The sequence below is a fragment of the Leptonychotes weddellii genome, chromosome 6, assembly GCF_054177405.1.
Source record: "Leptonychotes weddellii isolate Sample4059 chromosome 6, ASM5417740v2, whole genome shotgun sequence".
Lineage (NCBI taxonomy): Eukaryota > Metazoa > Chordata > Mammalia > Carnivora > Phocidae > Leptonychotes > Leptonychotes weddellii.
This window is the reverse complement of record NC_138374.1, coordinates 58,720,053-58,738,044: the sequence shown is the minus strand read 5'-3', so window position 1 is coordinate 58,738,044 and position 17,992 is coordinate 58,720,053. Positions and strand designations below refer to the sequence as shown.

The window sequence follows — 17,992 nt, the reverse complement described above, 5'->3', positions numbered from 1 at the left end:
TAGGAGGGTTCCCCTTTCTCCGCATCCCCGCCAACACCTGTCGTTTCCTGACTTGTTAATTTTAGCCATTCTGACTGGTGTGAGGTGGTATCTCATTGAGGTTTTGATTTGGATTTCCCTGATGCCAAGCGATGAAAACAAGCTAACCTTGTCTCAGTTTTTCCCTTTTATTTTGAACCCCTGATTCTATAAAATCTTCATTCCCCCCTCTTCCTGCACCTAGTGGTGCCCATGCTAACAGCAGCTTCCTGGGTTGGGGCTGGGGTAGGGCAGTAATGTGTGTCTGGGTCATTTGTAAGTTGAGTGTTCATAAGGTGGGGACTGTCTGTCCTGCATTAGTCGTTCGGATCTCAGCTTTTAAGTAGGTTAGTTGTCTCTTCTCTAATGAGGAAGTACTTGTTCTCTTAACATTCTGGCAACATTCCGTTTGCTCATTTTCTGCTGTCCAAGTCCTACCGATGAATATGCCTATCTTTTGATCCTCAGGTGGTGTACGCAGCAGAAGGAAAACTTGCAGATGGAAAGGAAGAACAGGTGGAAGTGACAAGAGCAGAAGAGAGCCAGACAAAAGCAGCCAAGGTCTGTTAAGACTGTTCATAGTTCTAAAGTGTTTCAATAATGCAGAGTACACTCATGACAATGAGCATTACCCACCCCTCAATCAGGTTCTGTAGGAAAGAACAATGAATGATGGTCCTCTATTCTCAGAGTTCTTCCCAGCAGACTGTTAGAGGGGACTTGACATCCTCATTAGCTAGTATTCCTTGGGGTTAAGACATGGAGGATTTTTTTTTTTTTTGAAAAGGCAAAAGTCCAAGTGTAGAGGCCACATCTTACTCATTTTTGTACATTTCTGCGCTAGCTCCAGTGCCCAATAAATATTGAGTAAATGACATGGCCAACATTATCAGCTAAGAATAGTTCATATTCAGTATTTTTAGCCGATTAATTCTAGTCATTCATTTAATCATTCAGCACACATTCTTTAATGATGAAGATTATAAAAATAACTTATTGTGCATGTACCATAAGTTAGGCAATGAGCTAAGTGTTTTATGTCCATTATCTCAATCCTCACAACTCTATGAGATAGTTGCTGTTAGTATTACCATTTTATAGGTAAAGAAGCCTGAACTTGAAGAGGTTAGGTTAGTTTCTCCATGCAAATGGCTGATAAATGGCAGAGGCAGTACTTGTCTCTAAGACATTCTGATGCTTAAAGTCTGTGCTTTAAACCCCAGTGCTATTGAGTATTAGGAGATAATCCTTCATGGGTGTCTTGCATTTTTTTCATGTATTAAAGAAACTGGGATGTTTGTTCTGTAAAAATTTCCAGAGTCTGGATTTTTCTGATTGCGTCCTTAAAGTATTTAATGTTTTCACCTTTCCTCTGTATTTTCTGTCAACTGGTAGTCAGATATAGAAGCTTGATCAAATTTCAGCTCAACTTTTTTGGGCAAACCTACTAAATAAGTGGTATTGTGTTCTTTCATATGCCAGAAGACCTGTAATGTAATGTCTCTCTTTTCTATAATATTAGCAGCCATTCATATTGAATATCTGGTTCAACTAGTTTTTTGAGGTTGCAGAATAGTGATTTTCTATTATATCAATTATATATGTATATAGTGTATGTGTGCGCATAAGAACCTCTTTACTTATTGGCTAGAATACTTCTGTAAAGAGAAACTTTCCCTTATCCATTATTTGGTTACTTAGCAGTGTACTTTGTTCAGGGATGGCAGGAAGAACGTTTGACTCTTTCCTTTTACTTGTATATTTTCAAAATAATGAGCTAATTCCCTTTTATTATGATTATGAACTCAAAGATTTAAATATATTCAATGGTTTTTAATGTATTGCAGTTCTTCTGGTTGATGATAAAATCATCTCACATTTTATACATCTGAGCCTCTGCAAGTTGGCCCCTGAGTCATTTGACACAACCCAAAATTAAAGAAGTTGGTAACTTCTTTACTATCTTGTATGACACGATGTCCCAGCTCATCTTTTAAAATTTCCTGCCCAAACTTGGAGCTGTCATTTCTCCAAAGAATCTTGGTTCTCCTAAGTGGAAAATGCTATCTGGAGATTCCCAGTTTTTATATTGGCAACTAATTAAAAAACAAAAACAAAAACAAAAAGCATGTCTCTGGCCTGGATTCAGCCTGTGGCTAGTCTGTTGACACCTGGCCAGACTTAAGTGATAGTAGTAAGAATTAAGAGAAAAAGATGGATCATAAATATATTTTTCCATGGTTTTTTTTATTGTAGAAATACACATGACAAAATTTACCATCCTAACCATTTTAATTGTACAGTTCAGTGGCATCAAATACATTCATAATGTACAACCATCACCACCATCCATCTCTATGACTCTTTCATCTTGCAAAACTGAAACTCTATACCCATTAAACAATAACCTCCCTTTTCCCCAGCAACCACCATTCTTCATTCTGTCTCTATGATTTTGACTAATCTAGGTACCTCACAGAAGTGGAATCAATCAGTATTTGTCTTTTTGTGATTGTTTTATTTTACTTAGCATAATGTCCTCAAGGTTTATCCATGTTGTAGATATATCAGAAAATTCTTCATTTTTATGGCTGAATAATATTCCATTGTATGAATTATATCACATTTTGCTTATCTATTTGTCCTTCAGTGGGCACTTGGGTTGCTTCCACATTTTAGCTATTGTGAATTACACTGTTATGAACACGAGTGTACCAGTACATTTTTGAGATACTGCTTTCAATTCTTTTTGGTATGTATTTACAAGTGGAATTGCTGGGTCATATGGTCGTTCTATTATTAATTTTTTGAGGCATCTCCATTCTGGTTTCCATAGCATCTGTACCGTTTTTTATTCTCATCAAGAATGCGGAATGGTTTCAATTTCTCCACATTCTTACCAACGTTTGTTATTTTCTGTTTTTTGTTTTTTGTTTGTTTTTCTTGATAGTAGCCAAAACATAGTAATTGGTATGTGGTGGTATCTCGTTGGAGTTTTTTTTTTTTAATTTTAACCCAGTATACTTAATATACAGTGTTATATTAGTTTCATGTGTACAATATAGTGATTCAACAATTCTACACATTACTCAGTGCTCATCCCAACACCTGCACTCTTCAATCCCCATCATTTATTTAACCCATCCCCCCACCCACCTCCGCTCTGGTAACTGTCAGTTTGTTCTCTACAGTTAAGAGTCTGGGGGTTTTGTTTGTTTGTTTGTTTAAAGAGAATTTTTTTTTTAAGATTTTATTTATTTTATTTAGAGAAAGAGAGATAGCAAACAGGGGGAGGGACAGAAGGAGAGGGAGAGAGAGAATCTCAAGCAGACTCCGTGCTCAGCATGGAGCCCAACTTGGGGCTTGATTTCACAAACCCGAGATCATGAACTGAGCCAAAATCAAGAGTCAGATGCTTAACCAGCTGAGCCATCCAGGCACCCCTGAGTCTATTTTTTGGTTTGTTGTTTTTCTTTGTTCATTTGTTTCTTAAATGCCACGTATGAGTGAGATCATATGGTATTTGTCTTTCTCTGATTGACTTGCAAATGACAAGATTTCATTCCTTTTATGGCTGTGTAATATTCCGCCACACACACACACACACACACCACTTCTTCTTCTTTTAAGTAAAGTCTACCCCCAACATGTGGCTTGAACTCACAACTGTGAAATCAAGAGTTGCATGCCCTACCAACTGAGCCAGCCAGGTGCCCCATATCACATCTTCTTTATCCATTCATCCATCAGTGGACACTAGGCTCCTTCCATAATTTGGCTATTGTAAATAATGTTGCAATAAACATAGAGGTGCATATATCTTTTTGGATTAGTGTTTTCGTATTCTTTAGATAAGTACCCTTTAGTGGAATTACTTGATTATATGGTAGTTCAATTTTTAATTTTTTGAGGAAACTCCATACTCTTTTCCACAGTGGTTGCACCAGTTTGCATTCCCACCAACAGTGTAAGAAGGTTCCTTTCTTTCCACATTCTTGCCAACGCTTGTTATTTTTTGTGTTGTTGATTTTAACCATTCTGACAGGTGGGAGGTAGTATCTCATTGTTGTTTGTTTTGCATCTCCCTAATGATGAGTGATGTTGAGCATCTTTTCCTGTGTCTCTTGGCCAGCTGTATGTCTTTCTTGGAGAAATGTCTGTCCAAGTCTTCTCATTTTTAATAGGATTATTATTTTTGGGGAGGAGGTGTTGAGTTAGAGAAGTCCTTTATATGTTTTGATACTAACCCTTTATCAGATATGTCCTTTGCAGATATCTTCTCCCATTGCATAGGTTGCCTTTTGGTTTTGTTGATTGTTTCCTTTGCTGTGCAGCAGCTTTCTATTTTGTTGTAGTCCCAATAGTTTATTTTTGCTTTTGTTTCCCTTGCCTCAGGGGCTCTATCTAGAAAAAAATTGCTAGTTGATGTCAGAGAAATTACGGCCTGTGCTCTCTTCTAGGATTTTTATGGTTTCAGGTCTCACATTTAGGCCTTTAACCCATTTTGAATTTATTTTTGTGTATGGTGTAAGACAGTGGTCCAGTTTCATTCTTTTGCATGTTGCTGTCCAGTTTTCCCAACACCATTTGTTGAAGAGACTGTTTTTTTCCCATTGGATATTCTTTCCTGCTTTGTCAGAGATTAATTGACCATATAATTGTGGGTTTATTTCTGGATTGTCTATTCAGTTCTGTTGATCTCTGTGTCTATTTTTGTGCCAGTACCATACTGTTTTGAACCCTACAGCTTTGTAATATAACTTGAAGTCTGTAATTGTGATGTCTCCAGCTTTGCTTTTCTTTTTCAAGATTGCTTTGGTTATTTGGGGTCTTTTGTGGTTCCATACAAATGTTAGGATTGTTTGTTCTAGTTCTGTGAAAAATGCTGTTGGTATTTTGATCGGGACTGCTTGGAATGTGTAGAGTGCGAGGGGCAGGGAGGGAGAGAACAAGGATGCCAGGCCTGCTGCCTCCCACAACACCGGAACTCGCAGGGGCCAGAGCCGGAGAGAGCCAGGGAATGGCAGGACCTCAGGGGGGTGTCACTAAGTCTTCTGTGGTGGTCACTAATTCCGTGGCAGCACACTCTAGGAATGGCCTGAGGTGTGCACAGGCTCCTCCATCCGCGTTTCTTCCCCGTCCTGGCTGCCAGGTTACGGGCATCCGGGCAGTGGCCTGGCCACTCCTCTGGGACATGGCTGGGCTCACCGACACACCAGCCACAGTTTTCACTGCCACTCCCACCAATCCTGGCACAAGGGCCACTTGCTCTGAAGTTATTTTGAGGCAAGAAATTTTAAAAGATGGTTCCCACAGAGAACTTTTAATAGAAGTGAAATTTGGAGAAAATACTGAGGACTTCCAGGCCTGCTGACTCTTGATTAAACAGTACATCCTGACAGGACTTTTTGTGAATCCATATGAGCTAGCTTCATTTCGAGAGAGAAACGTAACAGAGGCAGTGATGGTTTCAGAAAATTTTAATATAGAAGCTCCCAGTTATTTGTCCAAGGAATCTGAAGTTCTAATTTATGCCAGACAAGATTCACAGAGCCTTGTTTCCAAGCTTTTTTGCCTGTGCACTATCACTATTAATTGGCCGCATAGTCAAGATGGGGAAACCTTTATTGTGGTCAAGAACCCTGATTTCTTGATGTATTATGACCAAGAGTTTCCAATTTTGGAATGCTGTGCTCACACAGAAGTAGCAGATCCTTGGGCTTTGAAGAATAAGGATATCTGCCGATGGAACAATATGAAATATAAATCCATATATAAGAATGTGACTCTACAGATTCCAGTGAGGTTGACTATACATTACTTCTGTAGTATGTTCAATGACTCTGCTCATTACCCTCCTGTATCCTACTTTGATCCCTGTGGCTATTTGCAAATATGGCCATTTTCCCCTCTAAGTTTTATGGAGTTAAAAGCTTTCTATGAACCTAAATAAGACTTATTTATTTCATTTCGGTTAGGAAAATGAGTACTTTATGTATTAGAGACAAATTACTCTCATTTTGTAAATAAAAACATTTTAATTTCAGTTAAAAATTGAGAAAATCATTATAAATAAGAATAAAATAATTTAGATGAAAAAATGTGTAGATTGCTTTGGGTAATATAGACATTTTAACAATATATATTTTTTTCCAATCCATGGGCATGGAATGTCTTTCCATTTCTTTGTGTAGTATTCAATTTCTTTCATCAGTGTTTTATAGTTTTCAGAGTACAGGTCTTTTACCTTTTTAGTGAGGTTTATTCATATGTATCTTATTTTTTTGTTGCAATTGTAAATGGGATTTTTTTCTTAATTTCTCTTTCTGCTGCTTCATTATTGGTGTATAGAAATGCAACAGATTTCTATATGTTGATTTTGTGTCCTGTGACTTTACAGAATTCGTTTATCAGTTCTAGGAGTGTTTTGGTGGTGTCTTTCAGGTTTTCTATATATAGTTCCGTGTATCTGCAAAGAGTGAAGGTTTTACTTCTTTCTTACTGATTTGAATGCCTTTTATTTCTTTTTGTTGTCTTATTGCTGTGGCTAGGACTTCCAGTTGAATCAAATGTTGAATAAAAGTGGTGAGAATAGTGGGATGCCTGGGTGGCTCAGTCGGTTAAGCATCTGACTTCGGCTCAAGTCATGATCCCAGGGTCCTGGGATTGAGTCCCGCATCGGGCTCCCTGCTCATCGGGGAGCCTGCTTCTCCCTCTCGCTCTGCTTGTGTGTGCACGTGCTCGCATTCTCTCTCTCTCTCTGTAAAATAAATAAATAAAATCTTAAAAAAAAAAAATGGTGAGAATGGATATCCTTGTCTTGTTCCTGACCTTAGGGGAAAGGTTTTTCCACATTGAGGATGATGGTAGCTATGAATTTTTCACTAATGGCCTTTATTATATTGAGGTATGTTCCCTCTAAACCTACTTTGTTAAGGGTTTTTATCATGAATGGATGTTATACTTTGTCAAATGCTTTTTTATGTCTATTGAAATAATCAAATGATTCTTATCCTTTCTTTGATTGATGTGATGTATCACATTGATTGATTACAAATATTGAGCCACCCTTGCAACCCAGGAATAAATTCCATTTGATTGTGGTGAATGATTTTTTTAATGTATTGTTAGATTCGGTTTGCTAGTATTTTGCTGAGGACTTTTGCATCTCTGTTCATCAGAGATATTGGTCTGTAGTTCTCTCTTTTTGTGGTGTCTTTATCTGGTTTTGGTATCTGGGTAATGCTGGCCTCATAGAATGAATTTGGAAGTTTCCATTCCTTTTCTGTTTTTGGAATAGTTTGAGAGGAATAGGTATTAACTCTTCTTTAAATGTTTGCTAGAATTTGCCTGTGAAGGCATCTGGCCCTGGACTTTTGTTTGTTAGGAATGTTTTGATTACTGATTCAATTTATTTGCTGGTAATCAGTCTATTAAAATTTTCTATTTCTTCCTGTTTCTGTTTGGTAGGTTATATGTTTCTAGAAATTTATCCATTTCTTCTAGGTTGTCCAACTTGTTGGCATATGGTTTTTCATAATACTTTCTTATAATTGTTTGTATTTCTGTGGTATTTGTTATTATTTCTTCTCATTTGTGGTTTTATTTATTTGAGTCTTTCCCCTTTTTCCTTGATAGGTCTGGCTAGAGGCTTATCAATTTTATTGATTTTTTTTCCCCCCAAAGAACCAGCTCCTGGTTTCATTGCTCATCTGTTCTATAGTTTTTTTGTTTCTATATCATTAATTTCTGCTCTAATCTTTATTTTTCCTTCCTTCTGCTGGTTTTAGGTTTTGTTTGCTGTTCTTTTCTAGCTCTTTTAAGTTGTAAGGTTAGGTTGTTTGAGATTTTTCTTGCTTCTTGAGGTAGGCCTGGATTGCTATAAACTTCCCTCTTAGAGCTGCCTTTGCTGCATCCCAAAGGTTTTGAACTGTTGTGTTTTCATTTTCATTTGTTTCCATGTAATTTTTGATTTCTTCTTTGATTTCCTGGTTGACCCATTCATTGTTTAGTTGTATGTTACTTAACCGCCATGTATTTGTGGTCTTTCCAGATTTTTTCTAGTGGTTGACTTCTAGTTTCATAGCATTGTGGTCAGAAAAGATGCATGGTATGACTTCAATCTTTTTGAATTTATTGAGGCCTGTTTTGTGGCCTAATATGTGATCTGTTCTGGAGAGTGTTCCATGTGCACTTGAAAAGAATGTGTATTCTGCTGTTTTAGGATGGGAAGTTCTGAATATCTGTTAATCTGTTCCAGTGTGTCAGTCAAAGCCATTGTTTTCTTGTTGATTTTCTGTTTAGATTTTTCCATTGATGTAAGTGGGGTGTTAAAGTCCCCTACTATCTTTGTAACATTAATTAGTTCCCTTATGTTATTAACTGTTTTATGTATTTGGGTGATCCCATGTTAGGTGCATAAATATTTACAATTGTGATATTTTCTTGTTGGATTGTCCCTTTTATCATATAGTGTCCTTCCTTGTCTCTTGTTTTAGTCTTTGTTTTAAAGTCTATTTTGTCTGATATAAGTATTGCTACTCTGGTTTCTTCTGACATCCACTCACTTTCAATCTGCAGGTGTGTTTAGGTCTAAAATGAATCTCTTTTAGGCAGCTTATAGATGGGTCTTGTTTTTTTTTTTTTTTATCCGTTCTATCACCTGTGTCTTTTGATTGGAGTGTTCTGTTCATTTACAATCAAAGTCATTATTGATATATTTATTGTGATTTTATTGCCTGTTTTGTGGTTGTTTCTGAAGATTTTCTCTGATCCTTTTTTGTCTTCTCTTTTTCATGGTTTGCTGGTTTACTTTAGTGCCATAATTGGATTTCTTTCTCTTTATTCTTTGCATATTTATTAGTGGCTTTTTAAATTTGTAGTTACCATTAAAAAACATCTTCTGCATTTAGCAGTCTATATTAAGTTGATGGTCATTTAATTTTGAACCTGTTCTTTGCTTCTTTCATCCCATTTTAGGTATATGTTGTTATATTTCATATCCTTTTATTTTGTAAATTCCTTGACTGATTTTTTACAGAAATATTAATTTTCACTGCTTTTGTGTTTAGTACTTTCATATTGTCATTTTTGGCCTGTCCTTTCCACTCAGAGTTCCTTTTAATATTTCTTGCAGGGTTGGTTTAGTGGTCATGAACTCCTTTAGTTTTTGTTTGTCTGGGAAACTATTTACCCCTCCTTCTATTCTGAATGACTGCCTTGCTGGATAGTGTATTCTTGACTACAGATTTTTCCCATTCAGCACTTTGAATATATTATGCCCATCCTTTTTGGTTCAGAAAATTTCTTTTTATTTATTTGTTTGTTTTTATTTTTATTTTTTGCTCAGAAAGTTTCTTTTTTAAAAAGATCTTATTTATTTCGGTGGAGGGGACGGAGAGAGAGCATGAGCCGGGGTGGGGGGCAGGGAGACATAGGGAGAAGAAGAAGAAGACTCCTGCTGAGCAGGGAGCCCGACGCATGGCTTTATCCCAGGACCCTGAGATCATGACCTTGTTCAAAAGTTTCTGCTGAAAATTCCAATGATAGCCTTATGTGGTTTTCTTTGTATGTAACTGTCTTCTTTTGTTCTGTTGCTTTTAATATTTTTTTTCTTTATCACTATATTTTGCCATTTTAATTACAGTATGTTTTAGTGTGGATCTGCCCTTGTTGAGAGCTCTCTGTGCCTCCTGCATCTGGATATCTATTTCCTTCCCCAGATTAGGGAAGTTTTCAACTATTATTTCTTCAAATAAATTCTCTGCACCTTTTCTCTCTCTTCTTCTGGGACTCCTACAATATGAATATTATTATGTTTAATGAAATCACTGAGTGCCCTATGTCTATTCTCATTTTGCATAATTCTTTTTTCTCTCTTTTGATCAACTTGCTTACTTCCCATGACTCTGTCTGCTAGGTCATTAATTCGTTCCTCTGCTTCTTCCAGCCTGCTCTTCTTTCCATCAAATGTGTTTCTCCTTTTGTTTATCAAGCTCTTTATCTCTGCTATGTTATTCTTTATCTCTGTGTTAATGGTATCACTGATGTCCTCCACTCTTTTCTCAAGTCCATTGAGTATCCTATGATCCTTGCTTTAAATTCTCCATCAGGCATGTTACTTGTATCTGTATTGCTTAGATCTCCAGCCATGGCCTTGTCCGCCTCTTTCATTTAGGACATATTACCCTGTCTTCTCATTTTTTCCTAAGTTTCTGTGACTGTTTCCCTGTGTTAGGAAAGTCAGCTATGTCTCCTGTTCTTGAGGGTAATGGTTTTATAAAGAAAAGGTCCTATAGTGCCCTGTTCTCCAGGGCCTGGTGCTTCTAGGAGTGGCTCCAATGTGTGCTACATACACTCTGCTGTTGTGCCCTGGCTACTTTATCCTTCAGGCCAGTTGTCTGCAGGGGCTTTGCTTGTTGTGGGCAATGTTTGGTGGCACGTTTTAACTAGATGTGCTCTGGTCTGCTTGAGAAATGAGACCCATTACTGCTGCCACCAGAACTGAGGCCTCACAAAACTCTCTGGTCAGGAGATGGTTGTTGACAGGGGTTTGGGCAGGTCTTCTGGGGGAGGGGCCAGAATCACTGGAACTGGGGCAAGTGTGACTAGGAAGGGTGGTTCCACTGGAGCATGGGGCAGGAGGAGGGGGGAGCGGGGTTTGGTGTAAGCAAGTTAGGTAGCAAGTTCCTACAGGTGGCTCTGTGTTTATGCTGAGGAGAGGAGGAGGGAAATGGTGCTGGCCACTTCCTTTGTTCCCTGAGAGGTCTCTTTGTGAACTCTGCTTCTCTGGGACACACTCCAAGATGAGCAATTAACCTCCCCACTGTGTGCCACAGGCACTCTTCAGATCACTGTGTCTGTGCTGTGTGTACGAAGGCTGTTTGCCCTGTTTTCTCCAAGAGCAGCCCCAATGTCCTCCAAGTTCTCCCAGAGCCAAGCACACTGACCTGTAACACTCCAGGCTTTAAGCCCTGCTGGTTGCAAGAAATTAAGGTCCTCTTGTTTTCCAAGCTGATTGCCATGTGGAATCATTTTCCCCCTGTGTTCCTCTGTGTGTTAATTTGTGTCTCACCCTTCTCTGCAACCATAGTTCCCTCCCCACTGCAGCAGCCAAGATCTGTTTCTCTCCCAAACTGTCTCTGCAACTTCCTACCTTCTTTGATATGGCCTCTTCTCTACCTTTAGTGTGGAGTTTGTTTTGCCAGTCTTCTGGTCGATTGCTGGGGTATTTAGGATAATTTGATAGTTATCTAGCTGTATTCATGGGACGAGGTGAGCCTAGGTTCCTCCTACTCTGCTGCCATCTTCCAACCTCTGTCACTTTTGAAGGACAGTTTTGCTGGATATAGGATATCAGCCCACTGCTTTCTGGCCTCCCAAGTTTATGATGAGAAATCTGCTTCTAATCTTATGGAAGATTCCTTGTATGTGAGGAGTTGCTTCTATTGCTGCTTTCAAGATTCTCTCCTTGTCTTTTTAAAGTTTAATTATAATACATCTCAGTGTGAGTCTCTGATTTCACCTTACTTGGAGTTCATTAAGCATCTTGGATATTTATAGTCATGTCTTTCATCAAATTTGAGAAGTTTTCAGCTGCTGTATTTTTCAAATATTCTCTCTGCCTCTTTCTCTCTTCTCTTCCGGCACTCCCACAATGCATATGGTGTCCAAAAGGTCTCTTAAGCTCTGTTTGCTTTTCTTTAAACTTTTTTTTCTGTTTCTCAGACTCCATTATTTTCATTACTCTATCTTCATGTTCACTGATGTTTTTCTTCTGCCTGCTGAAATCTGCCTTTGAATCCTTCTAATGATTTTTCATTTCAGTTATCTTACTTTCAGCTCCAGAATTTCTTTTTCATTTCTTTTTAAGTTTTCTCTTTGTTGCTATTTCCATTTTGTTCATCATTTTCTTGACTTTTTCCGTGTCTTCCTTTAGTTGTTTGAGCATCTTTATGATGATGGTTTTAAAAATCTTTCTCTGGTAGATCAGCCATCAGGTCTTTTTCAGGGAAAGCTCCTGTTGATTTTTATTTTTCCTTTGAATGGGCCATACTTCCTGTTGTTTTGTTTATTTTTTTAATTATGCTTTGTGATTCTTTTGTTGTCATTGAAAGCTGGACTTTTGAATCTAAGAATGTGTTAACTTGGGATTCTCTCTCTTCCTCGGGGCTTGCTGTTTTTGTTGTGCTGATTGTGATAGGCGGTCTCTGTGCCAAGGATCAGCCTGAGGTGTAAGCTTAAGGTCTTCTCAGGTCTTTTCTGAGTCTGTGACTTTTGCTGGGTGTGCACATTTTCTAATTTTTCCCATCTATGCAGTTGCTTTTATGTCTTCATCTTTAATGTCTGCCTCCCAAAAGAAGGGAAGGAATGCAGCAGGTGGAATTGTTCCAGCCTTTCAATTCCCTGGCAGTTATGTCAGCTGGAAGGGGAGGTACAACAACGGTGCTTGTTTGCCTCTTTGCTCCTCTGTGATCAGAAGCAGCAATCAGTGATCAGAGCATAGATCCCGGATATGTGGAGAACAGGATTGTTTGTTTTTAAGATTTTATTTATTTACTTGAGAGAGAGAGAGAGTATATGAGTGGGGGGAGGGGCAGAGGGAAAAGGAGAGAATCCCAAGTAGACTCTGTGCCGACTGCAGAGCCTGATGCAGGACTTCATCTCAAGACCCTGAGATCATGACCTGAGCCGAAACCAAGAGTCAATGCTTACCTGACTGAGCCATCCAGACACCCAAGAACAGGATTTTTTAGGCCCACCTTGAGTCCTGCAAGCTGTGTGCAAGCTGCTCTAAGAGCATGTCCACAGCTGTCTGCCATGGGGGTGGGAGGGATGGGTACTCTACTAACAGCTGAAATTGACCAAAATTAACCACAATGTACAGAATTTCATGCCTTCCATAGACTCCAGAGTTCCAAAATTGTTGGACAAGTTCTGCCAGTGCAATTGTTGTCAGGTGGGAAGACAGATTCCTACTCTGCTATCTTCCTAGAATCTTCTGATTAAGATATTTTGCACATAGAAATGTGAGAAGGAAAGAACATCTGATGTTTCAATTGAGAAGATTGTAACTTTTTTAAAGCTATCATAACTTGAAACCTTATGATGTCTACTTAATACATTGCATTATTTAATGTAATCCTCACAATAGTGCTGAAAGAGAGGTATTATTACTTTTTCTAGATGAAGAAATTGGGCACAGAGGAGGAGTGTGTGTGTGTGTGTGTGTGTGTGTGTGTGTGTGTGACTTCTGGTCTTTCTCTTCTTGCCCATACTATTTAGGATATTGGTTTGACCACTTTACAGGGTCAAAATAACGGGGGCTCAGTCAGAATTAAAGTTTATTTCTCTCAGTGATGTGATGGTAGGCAGATGGTCCTGGGTTTATAGGAAGGTTTATTCCTTGAGGACATCCAGGGACCTGGGTTCCTTCTGTTTTGTTGTTCCCCATTCCCTGTGTTTTATCCTCATCCACATATTTGAAACTGGCTTACCAGCACCCATGGAAGGGGAAAAAGGGAGTGGAGGCCTGATGACTCACTTTTTTTTTTTTTAAGATTTTATTTATTCATTTAACACAGAAAGAGAGAGCACAAGCAGGGGGAGCAGCAGAGGGAGAGGGAGAAGCAGGCTCCCCGCAGAGCAGGGAGCCCGAGGCGGGGCTCAATCCCAGGACCCTGGGATCATGACCAGAGCTGAAGGCAGATGCTTCACCAACTGAGCCACCCAGGCGCCCCTGATGACTTACTTTTAAGAAGTTGCATGCATTACGCCTGCTTACATCCTATTGGCCACTACTTTGGTCAGTCCTATGGTCAAGACTAGGTGGAAGGGATGCTGTGCTATATCATTTCTAGCTGGCAGGGGAATTATATTACAAAAATATAGAAAGAGTGAATGGGTTTTGGAGAGATATTTAGCAATATCTTCTATTCTTCCAGTTCACACCTCTCCCCTCTCAAAAACATGCCCTTGCATTCTCTGTACTTAAGGGAGAAAAGTCAGTCTTTGTTGTACAAAAAGAGAGAGTCACATCAGACTTTGCAGGGAGGCAATGTTAATAGTGGGGTGGATCTGATGGTGCACATCCTTGGAACAGTATGTAAGTCCTAGGAACACACCTGGAGGCAGGGGAGGCAGGTAAGCTGGAGAGGTGCTGACAGCAAGATTTGGCTGCTTCACAGAGAACTGCCAAGAGCAAGTCCTTTGTCTAAGCCCTGGTTTATCTAACTCAAAGCCTAAAACCATTGTGCCAAAAACATTTTGTTTTCTCAGATTATAAGCGCTTCTAGTCAGTGCAAATGTCCTTATTATGCAGGGATGAGAACATTTTTTACAAATGACATTGTGCTTCAGAAGGCAAGTTCTACTCCGATGTTTGCCAAGGTAAATAGTTCATTTATTAGAAATAAAGATCTAATATATCTCATCCTAGCTGAATTTAAGTGATGTAAGCTGAAATTCCTTTGTTCTTGACAAGACACTGATATGTATTTTCATCTCCTTTTTTGTGCTATTGATATTTTGAGTGTGCGTGATCTTCAAACTTGTTTGTTCTTGCCAGTGGAGTTTGAAGCAATTAAGCACATTACTGTATTAATCTTTCACCAATTGGGAGAACAAGAAATCTAGAGAACATTTTTATTTCTTGGGAGCTTTATTTCTAAAGCCCTTGTTTTCTGTCTGGAAGAATGGTTTTTGATGTCCTCTAAGTCAAAAAGAACTAAAGTACGAAGTTTTGTCCAGGATTTAAGTGCTGCTGAAGCTGTTAAAGGCTTGTGAACAGATATTGGGAAAGAGTACTGACTGGTCTGGGTTTGATTCTATCTTGGCTGCTTTTGTTAACTGTGTGAATTTGGGTTAGCAACTTGACCTCTTGAGGCTCATGGTCCTTGTCCAAAAAGTAGGAAAAATCATCTGTCCCCCTTCGGGTTGTTATTGAAGAACTGTGTGGCCTTCGTTAAAAGTTAAATCTTCTCATGTTTCAATGTCCTCATCCATAAAATGGGGTAATAATAGTACCAACCATGGAAGGTTTTTGAGAAGAACCTGGAACAGTGCCTGGGGCACAGTAAGCTCTATAGGTATGTTAGCTGTTGTTGTTCTGTGACTACAGCATAGCCTCCTGTGTGCCCTGGGTTTGGTTGGGACATTGACAAGGCAGCAAGGGGTCCAGTCTCCAGCCTGGTTGTTCAGTGCAGGCTGGAATTCTTACGGGCGCCTATATTTGTAGAGGGCAGTGTGGAAGTTGCTCAGAGGCCAGAGCTACTGACCTTTCAAGGTAGCTGCTGACAATGCATCTGAGAGAGCACAGTGCCACAGAATTTTGCTGAAAAGGGAAAAAAATCTTATAATGAAAATATATCCTTTGGGGCAAAATGCCACAAATGTGTAAGTAGGAGTCATCCCAGAAATAGATTCTAGTGAAATCCATCCAGTTATGTTTTATTTCTTTTTAAACATTCTTTAATTATTTTGTTTATTATTATTGTTCTGAATTTTATTCCTTATAGCCCTTTGTAATGTCAGCCCCGTCCTCCTCTTCATGTGCGTGATTTATTTTCCTTCATCTGTAAAGAACCCTTTCTGGGACGAGGGTCTCAAACACGATGCAGAGATGCAGCTCTGCATGTTAACAGGAAATAACAGATAACAGGTTTCACAGGGGATTCTTACCACCTCTATGTCGGGGAGATCTCATTCAATAGGCTGCCCAGCTATGCACAATTCTTCTACATTCTCCCCTCACCCACTCAATTTTCCCTACCTTTCAAATTCAACATCTTCAAAGACATTTAGTTCAGGAAATAGGGGCAGCATCTGATTTTGGAAGACCTGCATTTTTAGCTCACAAAGCTGTGTTGTCATTTTTCTTTTGGCTTTCTTTAAGTTCTTTCCTTGATCCTGGAAGAAGGTGGAGATTTACAGTCACATTTTATTGGTACCTTTCTCCATCACACGGATGATAAATTATTGAGAAGCCATTTGGTCTATAAAAATGAAATACAAGGTCCATCCCCTTCCAGCATGTGGCCTGGACTGGCTCCAGCTGCTGTGAGCGGCTAGGGCCCTGTGGTCGGAAGAACAAAGCAAATCCCGTACACATTTTAGGCTTGGTCCTTTGTAGGGGGGATAGAGAGGGACAATGACCTGATGGACTATTGGCTCTCTGGATGCTACTGAAGGTCACAGAGTCAGCTCTTTTATAATTCCCGAAGGGTTCTTTGTTCTTCTGAGTTTGGAGTTCAGAGATTTTGTACATATATTTTAGTTAGTTCTTATTTTAGGCTCCCATCGGTGACAGTCACAGCTTCCAATAATTGCCAAGGCTTTAAAAGTTTCTCAGACTTTGCTACGGTCAGTCTTAACCTTATTTGGGTCACATACTCCTCTGAGAAGCATGTGATGAGCTTCCCGCATCTCCTCTCACCAACTGCACAAATACACAGAAGACTTCAGAGTGTTCACACATCCCCTGACCACCCAACTCCTCAATTCTACAGGTCCACGAACCTCACTTATTCGATTCTGTTTTCCCTGTGGTTTTTAAGAGCATTTGTTTGATGATAATATAGAAATAAATAATAACAGAGATAATAGAGAAATAAATTTTCTCTCTCTTTCAAAAATAGGAGATTATTTCAGTGTGACCTTGTCTTTTATGTGATGGTCAAGTCAGCTGAGGCGTGTGTGTGTGTGTGTGTTTTAAATAAGATTTAATTTTAATTTTGTTTTAGAACACCTGTCTTTCTGGAATCTTAGTATTTTAAAACTCAGATTTAGAATCAGACACACATAAATCCATATGAATTTTTGTAAACTAAAATCCAGGGAATTCCAGGATTAGTCTAGTTTTTCTCCAACTTAAATTTGAATATACTTCAACAAATCTGCTTGTTGTGTAATATAATGCCAATTATTCTGTCCTCCTAATTATCTTCTAGCACTATATTAAAAGTTTTATAAGAACCATAACTATTCAGATATTTTTGATGAAAATTTTTGTTGCTCACTTGTTTGAACTGGAGATGTGAAGGATTCCTTACCTACCCATTATCTGCTACATGCATCTGGTGACACTGATAGGATCATCGGTATGGTTTCTAGAAGGTGCTTTGTCATTGGTGGGCACTCGTGGCTGTCTAAATCTTGCTTCTCATTACCAGGCAGGAAATATTTAGCCTCGTAAGTGTTCCACTTAGGTGCTCAACTCTTCAATTCAGTGTTTTAGGTCTGAATATCAAATACCTGGCTGCCTTCGAACACTGGACCCAATCACGAAGATTGGCATCTGCTTTTTCCTGTTGCTCTGGTTGGTCTGCTACAGGCCATCTCTTCCCTCTGTGTCCTTGCTGTGAAGAGTGTTACCGACTTATTGACCGAGCCAATGAGGCCTAATCCCTGAGCGTATGATCATTAGAAATCTAATGATCAGCACTCTCTTGCCGCCATCAGGGTCTCCAAATCAGTCCCTGGAGCAACTGTGCTGTGTGTGATATCAAGTTGATAAAATTCCTGTTTTCTGCGAGCTAAAGATGTCTGCCTTTCTATGCTTGAACTGATCTAGTGAGTAAGTCCGTGGCCTAAGATCCTGGTCTTTGGGCCTAAGTAGATGTGAGTTTAAATCTCAGCTGTAACAGCAAATAATTCTGTATGGGGCTCATAATACCTCTTTTGCTGGGTTATTCTAAGATTAGAGATAGTATCTGTAAAGCACATCTTAGGTGCTTAATACATGGTAGGTTCTCACTCTGATCTCCTAGTTATAATCCGTACCTCTGAAATACTGAAGGGAATCAAAAGAGTTTTCTGTTTGGTTTATACAACTGGGAACTGGCAGCATTATTTGATGCTGGGCTGGGAGAGCCCATCATGGAAAGTGTGAGAGAAGACAAAGGCCTCTGTCGATTGTGAATGCAGTTCTTATTTGGAACGGTGACTCTTTGGAAACAAACACACAGTACAGACTTTT

General features: G+C 39.1%; 1 pseudogene; it reads left to right on the top strand.

Moving 5' to 3' along the window:
* Positions 1-4,808: 4,808 nt before the first annotated feature.
* On the top strand, positions 4,809-5,933 carry LOC102748015 (GPI alpha-1,4-mannosyltransferase I, stabilizing subunit pseudogene; annotated as a pseudogene).
* The last annotated feature ends 12,059 nt before the right edge of the window (positions 5,934-17,992 follow it).